General features: G+C 35.5%; 1 protein-coding gene across 1 annotated transcript in view; it reads left to right on the forward strand.

The window, feature by feature from the left end:
- The window catches only part of eas (ethanolamine kinase 1), a 120,553-nt gene that overhangs the window by 1,803 nt on the left and 100,661 nt on the right, over positions 1 to 18,089 (forward strand). The window lies entirely within an intron of this gene.

Genomic DNA, 18,089 nt, shown 5'->3' on the forward strand with positions numbered 1-18,089 from the left:
AAATAATTTAATATAACCAGGAACATGTAGATATGTGCTTTCGCTGTACACTTCACTTTAGTAAAACATTTTAGTAAACAAATTGAGTAAAATTTAGTAAAAAAATTTTTCGACGATATTTTGATCATATTAACCGAATTGTTAATCGCGATAAGCGATGTGTTTTATGTTTTTGTATCCAAACGGGCGGGACTTCGGCAGCTCGATAGCAATATCCGAATGCTAATATTAACCGCAATTACATTAATTGGCGTCTCTTGTAATAATAATTATAGGAAATTTTTTATTCATAAGAACGCATTAATTAGTTTTCCTTTGTTGGAAATGCTCGTTTCATACATATCAAGAATATAGAATACACTAATGACGTACACCAAGGCATCACTCAACTGTATTTGGTTGAAATATACACAGCTATCTCATTATTTGATCTGAAATATATTTGATTTTGAAATTCAAATGGAAGGAATTTTTCCCAGTTGTCATGCATCGCCTGCACTCTATACCATTTAAATTTTGTAGCATTTATGTACGAAATACAAAGATTATTTTAGAACTATAAATAAATGAAAGTTTCAAAATAAATTAAATGAAAGTTTCAAAAAAATTAATTAAAAATAAATGAAAGTTTAAACATTTTTCGTTTGTTTGTATTTCTTTGTGCGAAGTAAAGGAAGTACATAATCGCGAAAAATTTCGGGTCTCATTTTTCAAAGGAAATATCCATTTTGACCCTTCCCGAATTCCTCTTGACTATTTTTGGCGTGACGTCTGTACGTATGAACAGAATAAAAGAGTATTTATTCCGAAACCGATGGAAAACTGGATTTTTTTCGTGACGAATGACTATGTATGTCACGTAACTCAAAAACGATTAGCCGTAGGAAACTTGGCAGCCGAGTACGATTAAATATTCAACTTTATTTCAATTGATATATGCAGCCAAAATTTCCTTGGTACTCTACTCGCGCCTATTCAGGAACATTAACATTTTTGATACTGTTGTAATAGAAAGATAGCAGAACATAACAGCGTCTTAACGGGAAGAGAGGTGGAAGCTAAAGGTGCGTAGTTATCCAGTATAGGAACTCATCAAGAGAAGGTTTCAATTTAAGTTCCTTATTAAGAGAAAGTTTCAGTTCTCAAAATCTGGAGTTCGATTGCTGTCGTCTTGTCCATGAATTTTATGGAAGAATGGTTACTAGAGCTCCAAGGAGGTTGGACATCTATTCTCCCCACCAGATTTTAGAAAGAGTATCCCGGAGAGGAGTGCGAGGGTCTACCACCCTTCTTCCCTATCACCAGTCCAAATCCCGCGAATGGGTTGGCTGCATGGGAGTTTTCGGGGTTTTCCCCATGTGTAACGTGTATACGAGCCAGTTTCCCTTAGAAAGTCCTCCACAAAGGCATCCCTTCCCTTAGGCAGATAGCCCTAGTGTGCTTTGCCATAATTAAATAAACCAACCAAACCAAACCCTATCACCAGTCCACACGAGAGGACTTTCAGCTCGCCATATATTTAGAGTGCCCCCATGCCGCATAGACGCTATATATTTACAAACATCCATGCCTTCTTCGGGATTCGAACCCGTGCCCTTTGGTACCGCAGTAGGCTTCCCTAACCACTATACCTTCTGGGCGGAAATTTTGAGTTTTCGAATGATGAAATGCTCTTACGAAAAGCGGAAGTGCAAATAGTAATTTTCAGTTACACAGACTTGAAGCACATTAAACTCAGATCGACGACCTTGAACCTATTATAATGCTAACTCAATACGTTTCAATACGTAAGATAAAAAATACGTAAATCAAAATTAGAATTTAAGCCAGCAATAGCCTCTCAATTCTCCCTTTCTATTCTAAAAATACTAATGCCTCTTTCTGCACTGCGTGACGCTGATGACGTAGCTAATTCGGAACTTGAACTCAAAATTTCGAGAACTGAAACTTTCTCTTAATAATCAACTTAATTTAATTAATATCAGTTAATAAACGCCAGTCCGAAAGTCACTTTTCACATTGCTGCCACCAAATATTATCTCCATCTATTATTAAAAAACTTAAATAATCTAGAATATGTAGTATGTTCCGTATATTCCGGCATATAAAGAGCACCTAAAATTTCAAACTGCAATTTAAAATTTTTGTGTATATTCGCCGTATAACACGCAACCTTTTCTTTAGGAAAAAACCTGAAAGATACGTGTGCGATACTCTTATCTTTTAAAATCGTTCATTCGAATATTTTTCCTGGGCTTTCGAATTATGGCATACTGAACTGACAAGCGATGAGGGGAACAATACGTGTGTGGGGAATTCGCTTGAAGGTTGTATTCAACGCTGCTGTGCACGAGAATGTTATTCTAGGGTTTTGAGGAAAGGAAATAAATTGGAGTAAAAATGCACCTCCCGACCCAATAAATTGCTGAATTAGGAGTCAGATATTTTCTCTTTCTGTAATCATTTGAAACCGTGATTTTGAAGTGAATATCGGAAGCTTTAATAATTCTCATTTGCTTTAGTCAAAATACAGTTGCTCTAGTGTACATTTAGTAGTAAATTTATCTCCTGCCAAACGAACAGGCTTTTGGTTTCAAATGCAAAGTCATTCAGTTTGCGAAAGAAAATGGAGACCATGCTGCAACAAGGATGTTTTCATGTCAGTGAAAACACATATGCGAGTGGAAAAAATGATATCACAGTTAATTAATATTCCAAAGAATTAATGTGCTCTGCGTAAAGGAGTACCGAAATGGAATATCCTAGAAGAAATAGTTTCGAAATGGCTCCTAGAAAATCGCCGGAAAGGACTAATTATAACAAATAATAGCGTACATTTAACCTTAAAGTAAGCGAAAATAAATGCATCAAGACTTTAAAACAATTTTGAGTTGGTGTAGTCTATTTATGACACAGAATAATTTAGTTCTATGGAGGGGGGGGGGACGAGAAAATATGAAAGTTTTGTAAAGACTTCCGAGATATTTAGTCAACAAATTAAAAGTTTCCAGAAGTATTTTATTGATCTACAAAGGCAAAAAAAAAAAAAAAAAAAAAAAAAAAAAAAAAAAAATTCTATTGCCACATACAGAAAATATGCATGAAACTTCAGTAATGTTTGATAGGATAGGAAGTAAAACAATTGATGTGAAAAGAACCCTAACACTCTATCAGGAATTGTAAAGACATACTATTTATAAATATATTGTAATTTTGCTGTGGAATTTGAGGCGTAAGTACGAAGAAAGTGACGTTTAATAAAGCTAAAAAGACAACCAAAAAAAATATTGTGTTAGATTCGAGAACAGAGAAGATCCGAGAACAGATAAGTAATCTGCGATTCTCAAAAACCCTTAACAAAATCCCTCTGATGCGACGTTAAAATCTGAATCCTTTTAGGTCTTTCATATTTCTTTTGATTCATTTCTTTTTCAATTAGGAATTTTTTAAATACATTTTTTTAAATAAAAATTAATGACAATTTTATTTCAAATTTTCTCTGAAAATTTAAAAATTTCTTTATCAGATTTTCTTTTGAGAATTTTATTTCAATTTTCTTTGACCTTTCCGAATGAAAAATGTTGAATATCTTAACATAAAATGTAATTAGCATCAGTAACATCTACTATAATGAAACAAACTCTTTCTCCCTGGCTGCCAGTTTTATAAATTGGATCCTCATTGTCGATTAATGTCTGTCAGTCTGTTGGATACAGTGCGTATTTTTTATGTGATTTAGCTTTCTAGCGATATTGTTATTTTTTTAAATAATCGGTTTTCAAATAAAATACAGTAAAGGAAAAATTTTAATTCTGTAACTAATGAAGCAAATAATAAGAGTAGTGGAGCCACCCATCCGATATAGCGTTTAGTGTCACTGACTGCCTTTCGGCATGGGGGCACTCTAAATATGCGGCAAGCCGAAAGTCCTCTCGAGAGGTTGATGGTAGGGGACCCTCAGACAAAATTGTAGGTTGAACTGAGCTAAATCTCACTGTCACCTGTAAGGTGCTCAAGTCTATTCAACGATAAGCGTAAACTTGGGCTCCTTACCACGAGGAATTTTGTGGACTTGGGCTGATTATAGGTCGGACACGTGAGCATTGACAACAACAACAATAGTAGAAGTTGTGAAACGCCGTTGAAGATATGCAATAGAACGAAGAACTGGTAAAAATTTCAAAGCTGCTAGGAATTCTATTGTTATGTATTGTGAATACGAAGTGCTGTATTTCTTCGAGTACTTTTTTCTTCTTCTTTCGTTTTTTAACTCATTTTATCATCTCAAATTCGACAGGAGAAAAATATGCAAAACATTTAAATTCCGAAGGATGGGGCTACAGTAAGAACATAACAAATGAATGCAATATCTAATAAAAATATCTCCATTTCGACTTCCTGTAACTCGAATCTCGCTCCTTCTTATTATTGTCTGTGTTACTCTTATACCTCAAATCATCCTTAAATAATTGGAGAACGCAATTGTGCTATTGATTCCGCGAAATCATTTACCGTATGTCGGTTTGCGTATGCTTCACGGTGATAGATCGGATATCGTATTAGACTGGCATACATTTTCACAATTAGAACAAAAATGTTTCGGCGTGACCTTCGCAGGTAGTTTGAGGGGATTTGTCTATGTAAGCACAACGGAAACAATCCCTATTGGACAAATCTACTTTAAATTTATGGGAGCTCCTTCTCTAATGCATTAAGGAAGGGGGAAAGGACGCAAATATTTTAAAAATTTTCAGAAACATGTGCTAAAAAGCTAACAAGAAAAATAAGGTATTGAAATTTAATGCAGATTCGTCTTTATATCTGATTGAGATCGGAGCTAACTATTGAAACTTAAGTATTTACTTAAAATTCATGTTAGCTCGATAACCAGAATGTTAGGTCTATTTAATTTTTGGAATTGTTTGTGAGTTGAAAGTTACGCTGGCATTGTTTCAAGAGCTTTATTTTAGTTATCGCAAAAATTGTTTATTTGTTTCGGTTCAAGATTCAAGCCAAAATATTTTTTAAATGTTACGTCTGTCCTGTTTACTTTAAAACTGCTCTTCTTTAGTTTTAAACTTTAGTTTTTTGCATTATATCAAGCTGGAAATGAAAAAAAAGGCCATAATTTAATTTTTAATTTGCATGACTTATTTATCATTGACGTAAGTGAGAAGGAAATTGGGTATCTGGATGTGATGCTTGACAAATGTATTTGACAGATGCATGATTTTCAATAAACGCCACTTAATGTGATCGTGGTTAATATGTATCATTTGGATATTGTTATCGAATGGCCGAAATCCCGCCCGTTTCTATATGAAAACGTGGAAAATGCTTCTCTGATTTTGATCAATGATTAGGATTAATATTATCAAAATATTTTACAACTAACTGCTACATGGCCAGCCTTCGCCTGACTTTTAAATGTACCGGAAAAATGCTTAAAGGGAAGACCAAATATTAAATTTAAGAACTGCAAACTGCACAGAATTTTACTCTGCAGAACAGCTTTATCAAAGAAAAAAAAAATAACCCATAAATTTCAATAAAAATGTATTACATATAAAAAAATTACAATGAAATAAGCAATATCCCTTAATACAAATATTAACTATCCCAATAAATAAATTAATCAACTTACTGTTGCTGTCTCTCGATAAATGTCCAGTATACAAGAGAAACATTAAATTTAAAAACTGCACAGAATTATCTCCCCCATGTATTCGAGTGGCAACAGTGCTGATATCGGGAACAATGGCAGCAGTGATATATCAGCAACAATGGCTGCGTGCCATTGTTGCTGATATAACGAGAGAGAATTATCCATTTGATGCGATTTCATCAAAAAACGTAAAATAAAAAAACTCATTCGAATTTTGAAACAATTGCTTCGAGATGCACTGGCTCTTGTCTAGATGCAGCTACGTACCAAATTTCGTAACCCTGGCTCTATTAGCTGACGGGCAGCACGAACGAAAGACACACACACACACGCAGGCAGGCTCTTCCTTATATATATAGATAGATAAATTTATTTTTTTAAATCTCCAAATATGAAAAAAAATTATAAAAATCTACAAGTGACAGAGAAATGGCTCCAAGTCAGAGATTAAATCACTAGATATCTTGGTTTTGATTTCAATCAACCATTTCAAATTAACCAAAGAAATAACCTTAGTCTGACGTAGTTTTCAGCAACTCTATGGATTCTGTGGGCGATCAAGCACAGGTCCCTCTTCTTCAGGAGCAAACACATTTCCGCAGAATAGTTTAAATTTTAAATTTTATATTTGCTATTTCTTTCATAATTAGAGGTATTCTCCTAATATTAGGATGAGAGGCGCAGCATCGATCAAATAATTTCTAGAAGAGTTAGGAACAGTTCATAAATGAGCTTTTGCGTTATAGACATTATGAACTGTAAGTTCATAAATAAACTTTTATATATTCCTAATACTATGAAAGTATTCCTATGTTCCTATCTATACTGTTGCATAGATGCAAATAATTTAGTGAAATTATATGCAATTTGTACTATATCTCGTATAATGTAATATGAAAAGCCATGGGAAGCATCGTTCGAAAAATAGAAGTACAGCGTTGAGGCCATTTTAACATTAAGGTAAACCGCTTTCTCTCCTAATTGGGGAGAAAGTGCGATGGCTATGACAACTAATGTTTAGTCACCAAATTTGGCGAGAAATAGCCCAAACTCGCCAAGCTTGGCTGCCATATTTTGATATTTTAGTCCGATTCCTATGTAACTGTATGTGTATCCGACCCTGTAACTGTGTATGCCTTCTAGCAATTTCGAGAAATCGAAGGTTCTGAAAATTTCTCTGGCAGACGGGAAAAATCCATACATAAGACCGGAGAGAGCATTACTTTTCGTGTTTTTAGTTCGTTAAGTTTCGAGAACTGAGAAATGGCCGTGCGAGCTTTCACTATTTAATGCGCTTTGAATTGTCTTACGTTTAACGTTCAACAGATTGAGGTGGTAACTCCTGATTCTGCTTTGTCGTACTGTGAAGAATTGTACAAATATACTTTTGTGTGGAAAATGTTTTTGGAAATGTGAAAGAGTTTTCGTAACTGTGAAGTGTTTTCCAAACATAAATTTTGTCTGGCTTTCACAATTTCTGTGTGCATTCAATCCATTACGAACCTATACACACTTAACAGTATTGACGTTAAATTAGTTGATTACAGTTGCTATTTTGAAGCGTGTTTTTTCTCAACGTTTCATGCAATCATTCAGCACATTTCGCGGCGCCGCCTATATTACTCAGCAGTTTTTATAATAAGCCTTTATCATAATGTTTATTGCAGGTGAACGTAAGGAAATTTAAAATAAAAGAAGACCACTCTGATATCACAGCACTAGGTAAGAGTTAAATTGCATTGAAATTCCTCATTTCAAAATTTCGAGTCTTTTGTTTATCTTTTTTTTTTTCCTGTCCGGCGGAGAAATTTGACACCTCGATGGAGAAAAATCCATACTTTGACATACTTTCATAAGTCCTTTGACAAGAACTGGTTGACCAAGTAATTCTGACAAGTCTGATTAACGATTTTTGCGGGGATGCAATCTTTCTATCTATGTAAAAACGCATCTCCCTTTTTCCCCGTTTAATCGTCCAGAATGCATTTTCTAAAATACTTTGTTTCATATTTGGGTCAACAGATGGCATTACTGTGGCTTAAGTATTCGCATTGCGTAGGATTTTGCATCGGCTCCCGCTGCAATCGTTTTCATTTCTACTTCTTTGTAAGAAACAAAGGAAATATCGCAATCGTAAAGGATTTCGGGTATTATACTTCAACAGAAATATACATTTTGACCGTTCCCGAATCCATTTTAACTACTTTTTGCACAACTTCAATACGTACGAACAAAACAAAGAAAATGAAATATGAAAAATTTTCCCCGAGCTGCTGCCTCATTTTATTTTCTTGGCAATTCAGATACGGCTCCGAATATTTGTTTTTCCAAATGGCGGGCCCTCAGCCGACTTCGGCTTGGTCACAACTAAGGCCAGAAATGGTGGCCACTTTATTATGAAGGCACCTAACAGGTGGGCCACCTTTACTCCTATGAAGGGTCGGACAGTTACAACCATGCCTTCTCTGGACCCTTTGGTACCTCAGTCGACTCCCCTAACCACTCATAATCTCGGTGCCTAAAACACAAGCACTCATAATCAGTCGATGCTTTCCATTACGTCGATGCTCTTGGGGTCCTCCATTAAATGTGTTAAACAATTTAAGTACCTAGGGAGTAGTAATAGATAATAGGCTTTCCTGACAACTACACATCTCTTTAAAGTTAAGAATCAACAGACTGACTACTTCCATGCGATCAACAACCTCGTTACGATAGGGTATCCCATGTCACTTACTTAGAATATGGTACAATACAGTGGTGGAAAGAATTATTCTGTATGCCGTTGCTATTTGGGGAACTAACATCCCTTCCCAAATGAGACGTTCACTACTCTCTGTACAGTCACACCAGCTTCTTCTCATTTGCAAGGCTTATCGTACCACGTCCACGGCAGCCTTACAAATTATCGCAGGCACGCCGCCTCTGGACTTGTTAGTTGAACGAGAGGCTGCAGAGGTTAACGTAAGCAGGCTACGACGCATCATGAGTCTCTGGGGATAAGCCTATATACATACTGATTATGAGCATCACATACCGCAAGCTCCCTGCCACCCTGTGGACACTATCTACTTTAATAGAACACAGGGCGCGGGATTTGCAAATGGTGTTTTCACTGATGGCTCTAAAACTCCAGGGGGCACGGGAAGCGGATTCTGTATACTTTCTGGAGGAGCTTTAACGTATGAGTGGAAAAGAAAGCTCGCTTCTGAAAACTCGTCCAGTCTCCGACCTAAAGAGTCGAACATTCCATCAGCTCCTAAGAATATGGCAAGAACGTTTGGATTAAGCCTCCACAGGGAGACGTGTTTACAATCTCATCCTTAAGGTCAAGACAACAATCCAAACTAATAGCAATTACATTACGTATTTCCTCACTGGTCATGGGCCCTTTCCTTCATACCTCTGCCGCTTTGGCTTGAGAGAAAATGGTAACTGTAAATGTGGGGAGGAGGGTCATTCAGACCATCTTGTGTTCTCCTGCCCACATACAGCACTTAACAGCCTCAAGCAACCAGGAGCCAGATTCTGACCAAATTATTTCCAGAATCTACAAAGTAACAGAGTTGCCCAACGGAAACTGAAAACAATAATTGACTACTGTACTAGCAATTACTCTTCTGACGCTGGAAGATAGTAGGTAGCCATAAAAGTCTATATAAGCTAGTTCAATATGTCAGCAATAGTGTATGTGATATGTATGTTCAATATGTAATTTTGTATTTATGCTGTGAAAGGTTTTCATACACAAAGTTCGTACTGTATCTGAATGCTGTAATATATCTGTACATTTTTATATCTTTTATTTATATTACCTAATTTATACTAGGGATTACGCGTACATCAATGGCATGCTTCATGTAAACTTTAACTATCATGATAACGCATATATATATAGATGTATATATGAATATGAGTGAAAGTATGTATACTTTTATTTGTTTCGGAATATATATGTATGTAAGTGTGTATATACCTGTATCTGAGTTGGCATCTATTATGTATATACATATACTTTGATTTTATTCTTCTTCAAGTGCCTTGTATGCACATGCATATTTCTTTTTTGCATTTTATAAATGTCGTCTGCTCAGCCGGGGATGCCCAGGGCTGTGGTCTGGCAGCTAGTGGTTGACTCCCGCTGAGTTGGTAACCAATTCTGCATGGATATATCTATACCTGGGTCGGAAGCCAACTCAGCGGTTTACTCCCCTAACCACTAAACCGTCTGGGCGGCTAAGCTCTGAATATTATGACTTCATTCAACTATTTAGGACTGTTTTGAACATGTGGGAAGACTTAGATTTACTCTCAATCCTTTGAGATTGCGACGCGTCTTTCTGCAAGCCATATAGCTCCTAATCTCATAAAAAAAAAAAAAAAAAAGAATCTTCGCAGACAGTGGGCTGCTTATTGCTCAGAAAAAGAACTGCCGCTGACGGAAAAAAAAAAAAAAAAAAATTGTGAAGACACACGAATTTGGTGCAAAAGAAGACTTTACACCAAATTCGTGAAGCAGAACTTTTCCCTGGGACCTTGTTTTGAATTGACACCACGGAACTTATAGAGTCTCACTCTTTTTTGTAACATACTACATTAAGTCGGTACCCTAAATAGAACTAAGCGACTTATCGCTATGTCTAGTTAATCAAACAGAAACGTAAGAAGGATGTAAAATACCCTTTTATTAAGAACTCACATAAGTCGAGCAGAAGGTACGCCTGGTACTTACAAAACCAGCCAGCACTTATGGCGTAAACTCTAAAAGTAGAATTTTCAATCAAAACTAAGTCTTAGTTAGCCAAGAGAAATATTTAACGCGCAAGTTCGTTCAAACCTACACCGGAGTGCCAGCACTACTTTCAAGACTAAAGCAACGCCATAAAAGGAATGCTATCGTAGACTATGTAATATTACAGTGACGTGGCCTTCAGCAGGCGGAACACGCTCTGACTAAAGCAATCTCAAACCCTCACTTAAATAAGCGCGAGCTAAAATTTGCATTCTGGCAGGAAAGCATGGAGAAGTGACAATGCAGTTTCGAAACATAAAATAACTGGTTATCTAAAATAAAAAGCTTAAAAACTTAATTTCTAGGATAATTTTTATAAATATTGAATATTTTCGTTAGTATACGAACTTTACATTTGTATTCTGTAAGGTAAAATGTAATTTAAACAAAGTTTATTTTCAGAATTCTCGTTCTTGTATGATTACTTTTAAAACTGAGTTTTATGAAAGCCTCTTCTTATGCATGAAATCTAGATTTAAAAAGTCTTGGATACAAAAATATGCTACATATTTTAACTCTCAAATACGGGTAGGTTTGAAATCTGTAATAAAGAAGTCTGATGCGGAAGCCACATGAGCTTTTTTATATGGAATATTAAATTATAAGCATTCTTGTTACATTGCATTTAAACTTATTTCTTCGAATTTCATTAGAGATAGATTTCTCATTCAATTTCAGTTCTCACTTCGCAGCAAGGCAAAAATACATAGAACCTCAAAATATCTTTTTAAAAATTGAAAAAACATACAAAAATATAAAACATCAAATACAGTTAAAACAATTTAAAAAAACGAATTTTATCGGCAAAAAGACACTGAAGATGCAGAAACGGACTTAATTCACTATTCTGAACCCATTTTAAATCAATTTTATAATCCGTTTGGAGAGAAAAAGTCCTTTATTCTGTTCTTACGTATAGATCTCACGCAAAAACATCGTTTAATTGCATTCCACAGAGCGGTCAAAATGGATATCATAGAAACTTCTTTCTCCTAAAGAAACAAAAGAAAATGTTTTTTATTTTGTTTATTTATATATTTATTTAATTTTTAGCCTAAAAGAGACGTTAATCCCGAATGGATTATTAGTCTCGAAACGGCATTTTGTGTCGAATCACTATCAATGGCGGTATCACTTTCCAAACTGTTGCCATCCTTGTCCTTGTATTTTATTCAATGAAATTAAATAATGAAGAATCTGCATGAATGTATGCATGTTTCTCGCATTTTGAAAAAACAATACTTAGAAATATCAAATTTTTAATAACTTAGCCCTTTACCCGAGCATGGGCACCTGGAAGCTCAATTTTTTAATTTCAGATTTGTTTTCTTATCTATTTTATATTTTGTAAAACTTTAACGAATTCCTGAATAACAAACTCAAAAATTTCAAAGCGAGCAGTGGCAACACTGTACGCTAGAAATAAAAATGTTTTATTTCGCGCGAGACTGTATATCTGAAATTCAAAAGATATGCTGTTTTTTAATATATTGTGATTTTACTGTTCAAAACTCAACGATTTCGAAGCGAGCAGTGGCAACATTGTCCGAAAAAAAAAACATTTTTCAATTCCAGGCGAAGGCGTCGCTAATTTTTCATCTTTCCTGCTTTCCCCCCCCACACACAAAAAACCCTAATATATCTACAGTGAGGTCCGAACTAAAAGGGTATTGGATGATGATTCTCCTCACCCAGGATTTGGCGATTGGGTCCCCTAAAAAATCCCAGTCGCCCTTTAAAAGGAGGAGTATATAAGGTATTTCTCCCGCCTTCTTAACGTGCCTTCGTGGTGTAGTGGTCTGCACGCTCAGCGCGTAATTGAGAGGTCTGCGGTTCGATTCCCATAGAAGGCGTTGCTAGTTTATCATCTTTTCTGCTTCCAAAAAAAGTACCTAATGTCTCTACATCTGAAACCTTTCAGGTTTTTTTAAAGGGGGGTCTTTTCTTTTTTAAATGTCATTTAATAAATATTATTTTTTTAATTTAATTATTCAGCATCTGTTGTAAATAAATCGAAGAATGCCTCGTTTATGAAAAGCAGAAGGTTACAATGAGTCGTGTTTTCAATTAAAGGGGGCTTTCAATTCCTCTCTAACTTCTTGTCAGTAAGCCAAAGCGAGGGAAACAAAACACGACTGTTGCCAGAAACAAATATGTTTGTTTGAACCTAGTATAAATGTACGTCGAGCATCCAGAAGATGCAAAAAAGTGTAATGTCGGCAAAGCACTCAGTTATTTTGCACTGTATTTTTACCAAAGATATCTAATTTTTATGCAAAACTGTACTTCATATAAAAGAAAAGCTCGTAAAACATTTGAAATGTTTTTATAATTCATTTATTAATTCATTAACTAAACCTTCAAAAAACATAAATATTTTTTAACACATAACATAACGCTTTTTTAACACAAAAATATAATGCTGATTTTTGTTGTTTGACTTCTAAATTAATACTTGTTCGGCATGTTATTGTGTCTTAACGTAAATATTGTTTCCAAGAAAAGAATTATTTCTGCATAGTTAAACTTGTAAATATCATTCATTAGGTATATCAGGGGGTTCCCAATGGGGTCGGTATTGATGCCTGAGGGTCGATGAAACTGTAAACGGGATCCATTATTATCCAGGAGTCAAATGGAAGTCGATATGCACCGATAATTGATCGGCGTAATCAAATCAAAATGATTACAAAAAATGTTAATAAAATTGATAATTAAAAAAATTATCAATCTTAATCTTTATCAAAGTTATGTCATGTAGTAAAATAAAAATGAAGGAAAAATACAGTGAAATTATTTAATGTATTATTTAAATATATAAATTTTTATTCATCAAATGCAATATAAAAAGTAAAACGCAAGAACACAAGAAAACGCAATCAAAAAGTGCAAAGAACACAAAACTGTTTGTAGAACGAGAAACAGTTTGAAGATTATGCAATTTTATGCTATATAGTATTAAAATTTTGCATTAATATATCGAGCGCAGCCTTCGCATTGATTAAAATCGAACTTTATTAGAATGTGTGATTTTTGTTTCTGAAAAATTGTTTATATTTATAAAATAAATAATAATAATAATATAAAAATAATTATACCTATAGATTATAAACCATTTTTGGAAAACTTGTGTTCATGTTTTTAACTTAATCGTTATCTTTGTTACTTTACACAAGTGTTTAAATTCTTTTGCGATTTCTCTTTTTCTTCTGTGATTTATTTTTGTCATAGTTGAAATCGCAAAATCAAGCATAATTTATTATTTTAAAAAACGACATTTTGAGATTTCAACTTTTTTATCATCAGATCGCGTCTTTAAAGTCCCAATTTTGAGTCTTATTCGTAAAAAATATTTCCAGCTGTTGCTTAAACCAACAGTCACATCAAGGTTCTGTATTAAATTCGATGAGGTCGAGGTTGTGGCTTAAACCATCAGCCACATCCTGTATTCTCCTGTATTCTGTATTCAAACACGTACAGTAAAATTTTAATACTTATAACAATCGATTGTAATCGGAAGAATAGGAGGACTGAAATACGATTAGGACGAAGAATGCTCAAATTGCGTGTGGGCCAAAAAGCACGATCTGAATACAGTTGACGGAACAGATTTTTTTTTTTCCTCCAAAATGTAAAATAGTATTTACGAAATAAAAAATATTTTACAGAAGTTTTAACTTTCGCTTCCTAAATATTTATTAAAACGTACATAAGCAATAAAAATAATAACGCAAAGGAAAAAATTCAAATTTGTATTTATTTTTCGTCTGAAATATAAAGTTTGGTATCTTGAAGACATTTTTGCCGGTTACACTTTGGCATTCAAATTTATTGATACAGCTAAATTTTAAATTTGTGTCCTGACATTTCTTTCAAATAATTCTAACCTGTTTAATTAATAACTAAATAACTTACTCATATTTAAACTTAAAATAAAGTTTGATTTGGACACTACATGACTTCTTTGTTAGTCTCATCATGTTGGCTTTCTTTCACTAAGGTTCAAAGGTTCACTTTCACTAAGTTTCACTAAGGAGTGCCGACACCTTTTTGAAATTTAACATCATGACAATAGCAACCATCGTCAAGCTTGCCGAGACCGCCCGTTTGAATATCTTAATCTTGGAGAACGGTCTCCAACTTCCGCAACGGTACCGGCACCCTTTCAAGTTGACCATCGCTCTTTGAGGCGCAAGGACGCCCTAACATAAACCCACAAGTGTACCTGTTCCCAAGCTTCGTTCAGACGGGGGCGTAAAGGGCATAAGTGGTTAAAGCCGAGCTCCGTTGCCAAGGCAACCAGTCTGTGCAACGTCACAAAATCTGGTTTAGGACTCGTGACATAGGGTTCAAAGTTTTCAACTTTACGCCGAGTTTGGGATAAGCGTCGACCAATCAGAGCGAAGCTAAAACGAAGCGGCGTTTTACAGAAGATTTCGCTGTCACAAAAGAAGCAGAGCGAATACGGGAAATCAATCGAGCCGAAGAACAGCGCGGGAAAGTTGTAGACACATCCACGCATGTTCAAATTTAGCTTCTCTGATTGGCCACGGCCTAAACCTCGTTCTCGCAAGTGTGAATGGAATTCCCGTATTGACTACGCCTCTATGCCCTTTACGCCGCCGTCTGAACACAGCCTTATGAACCACCAGCGGTAAAGTCGCTGAACACTGGTAGTTCGGTTTCGAGTTTCAAATCCCGCGAATGGGATGGCTGCATATGCGTTTTCGTGGTTTTCACCATGTGTAATGGGTGTACGAGTCAATTTCTCTTAGAAAGTCCTCCACAGAGGCATCCCTCTCTTTAGGCAGATAGATAGAATGCAGAAATAAAAATAGATATGTTTATATGTAAAAAAGCTATAAACTTCTCTGTTTCTTACTACAGCCTGATATCTGATGGCGTTTCGAAGTTTGTAGCGGATTTTAGATGTTCATCGGTTGGTGTGGAACTCTATGTTGTTGTTATTGTCTATGACTAATCTCATTTGTCTGACCTAATCAGGAAAAGCTCACGAATTTTATCCTGGCACTGTGTGCAAGACTGCGTCTTTCGTTGAGCTCTACAAATGATAACACGACTTCCCTCAATACCGCCCCAATTTTTGAAGGAGAATAATTCGGGGGATGGTTCCTAGAGTTTCCCACCCCTCTTTCCCTACCAACAATGTCTCGAGAGACTTTTCGACTTGCCGTATATTTTCAGAGCCCCCATACCGCACAGACAATATACATTTACAAACATACATGCCTTCTCCCTGATTCAAATCCATGCCCTTAATTATAGCACTCAGAGTCACTAAACACTTTCCACCTGCGCGGCAGTCGGTTTCATTTCTTATTAACTGTCAACACCGAAAAAAAAAAAAAAAAAAAAAATACCCGAAAACAAAGCGATTATTTTAAGTGCAAAATCTTATTTATTCTTGTTCTTCATTCTTCTAAACTTATTTGTTTTTTGGCAAATACTGTTTTGATTTATTTGATTATTAAAAATCACGCTAAGGCTATCTATCTAAAGGTAAGGATGCCTTCGTGAAAGACTACCTAAAGGGGAATGTGGCTCGTATCTGCGTCAAACCATAAAAGCGCCCATGGAGCTAGGGCATTCACCTGGAATCGAACGCAGATTAAACTACCAGTATTCAGGGACTTTACAATTCGGCCGCTGGTCCGCTTTTGACAAACACGAATCAAATCTGTATCTTCATGTCCTTGAATAAGATTTATATCATACTGTAATTTAATAAGCTCCGTTTATAGATAATTCTGGTGCATTAATCATATTCGTGTCTATTGGTAACGAAAGTATTGTTAATTCGGACCTCAAGCAAGTAAATTTTTTTAATTTTTGCAACACTGTATCTGCAACAAATGCATAACTAAACTGTTTCGCGGACCACGTGAAACTGCTTCAGGTGCCGCATGCTTCTCCTGGGCCTGTCAGTTCGAGACCACTGCAATAAAGAATTAGATCCAAGAATTATGAATTTACGACAAGCTAACGACGACGGGATAGGATACCGAGTTTAATACTGTTACTATTAATTCATATTTCGAATTTCACTTTGTAAGGTATTTTCTTCCTCCTTTCTGAATGCCTTCGTGGTGTAACAGTAGCACTCTCGGCGCGTATTCGAGAGGTCCACGTTCGAGTCCCGGCGAGGGCAGTGCTCATTTTTCACGTCTCCCGCATCGAACAAAAACCTAATGACTCTACAATTTCCTTATATGAAGTAAAAGAAGCATTGCAATTGCGAAGAGTTGTAGATATCATATTTCAAAGGAAATATCCATTTTGATCGTTCCCGATTTGCACGATTTTTTTCCCTCCTGACGTCTGTACGTATGGATAGAATAAAGTACTCTTGTATTCAAGACGGATTGTAAAATGGTTTCAAAAGGGACTTTTTTGTGACTTTTGTACATATGTCCCTCCTTTACCCAGCTTAAAAGTCTTTACCCTATGAAATAATAAGAGTACAAGATGTTTGAGTCCCAGATACGATAAAAACTGACTGCGATATTGAAGTTCAAAATCTGCAGTTTTTAATGCCATTTCAGACTTACCTTGAGAAATCGGTTAATAAAGTTAGAATAATTCGAGGAAATAAGTTTAAATGAAGTGCAGCAAAACATGCGTATAATTTAACGGAAAGCGCAAAGAAGTCATGCGTTGTCCACATCCGATTTTTTTTTTTTTTTTTTTTTTTACTTTGTCATTGTTTTAAATTCAATAACTAATGTAAAAAAAGTTCTGACATCGCTGCGTGACTCAGTCATTCTCGAGGATGAGTTGATAGTCACGTGGTGATGAAAGCAAAGTAATAAATAACTTGCGGACAAACTCGCCAGATGAGCGGGCTGCGCCCAAAGCAAAATTTTTGTGTGAAAGTTGTGGAGATATTTCATATTTAAACGAAAAACAAAAGAATATTTTTTAAATCTACAATTTTTAAGAAAATTTCATAAAAAACTTCACTGTCAAAAAACAGAGAAAAGAGACGGAAGAATAAACAGGCTGCGTGATTCCATAAAAGAATGACTCTACTTCTTTTTTAAAAAAGACAGATGGCAATTTTAAAATTCCACCTAATACGTGCTTCGGCGCAGCAATAGCAATGAAGACCAGCGAAAAGAGCAGTTTTGCAGGATGCGAAAATTAGCGTTTTCAGAATTTTTAATTAATTTGGAAAAGATGATCAATAATATACCCCCTCCCCAAAAAAATCATTTATCTAATCATATAATTAAGCAAAACAACGAACTTCGGTTTGGCGTATATTTTAACAAAGACTTTATCGATTTCGAGGGCAGCAGGTGCAGGTCCCCTCATCATCAGGATAAAAGAACTTCTGCTTTGATACTTATATGCTAGTTTAACAAGAGCCTTATATTCCAATTTTAACGAACCAAGTGACAGGTGAGAGCGGATTACTAGGACTAGTGGATTACTAGGACTAGCCGATTACTAGCAGGCGTATTTCTAGACCATTCGGGTATCGTCCAGAATCCGCAACTGTACAACGCGAGAACTCTTGGCGCCCCAGAAGCGCGGCGTCAGGAGCTTAATAGAAACTTTTGTTGTTGCTATATACTGAAATGTGAGCATTTTAAACTTTTGTTGATGCTG

This window comes from Stegodyphus dumicola, chromosome 7 (assembly GCF_044657685.1).
Source record: "Stegodyphus dumicola isolate Sdum_Otavi_A_Nest chromosome 7, ASM4465768v1".
Classification (NCBI taxonomy): Eukaryota; Metazoa; Arthropoda; class Arachnida; order Araneae; family Eresidae; genus Stegodyphus; species Stegodyphus dumicola.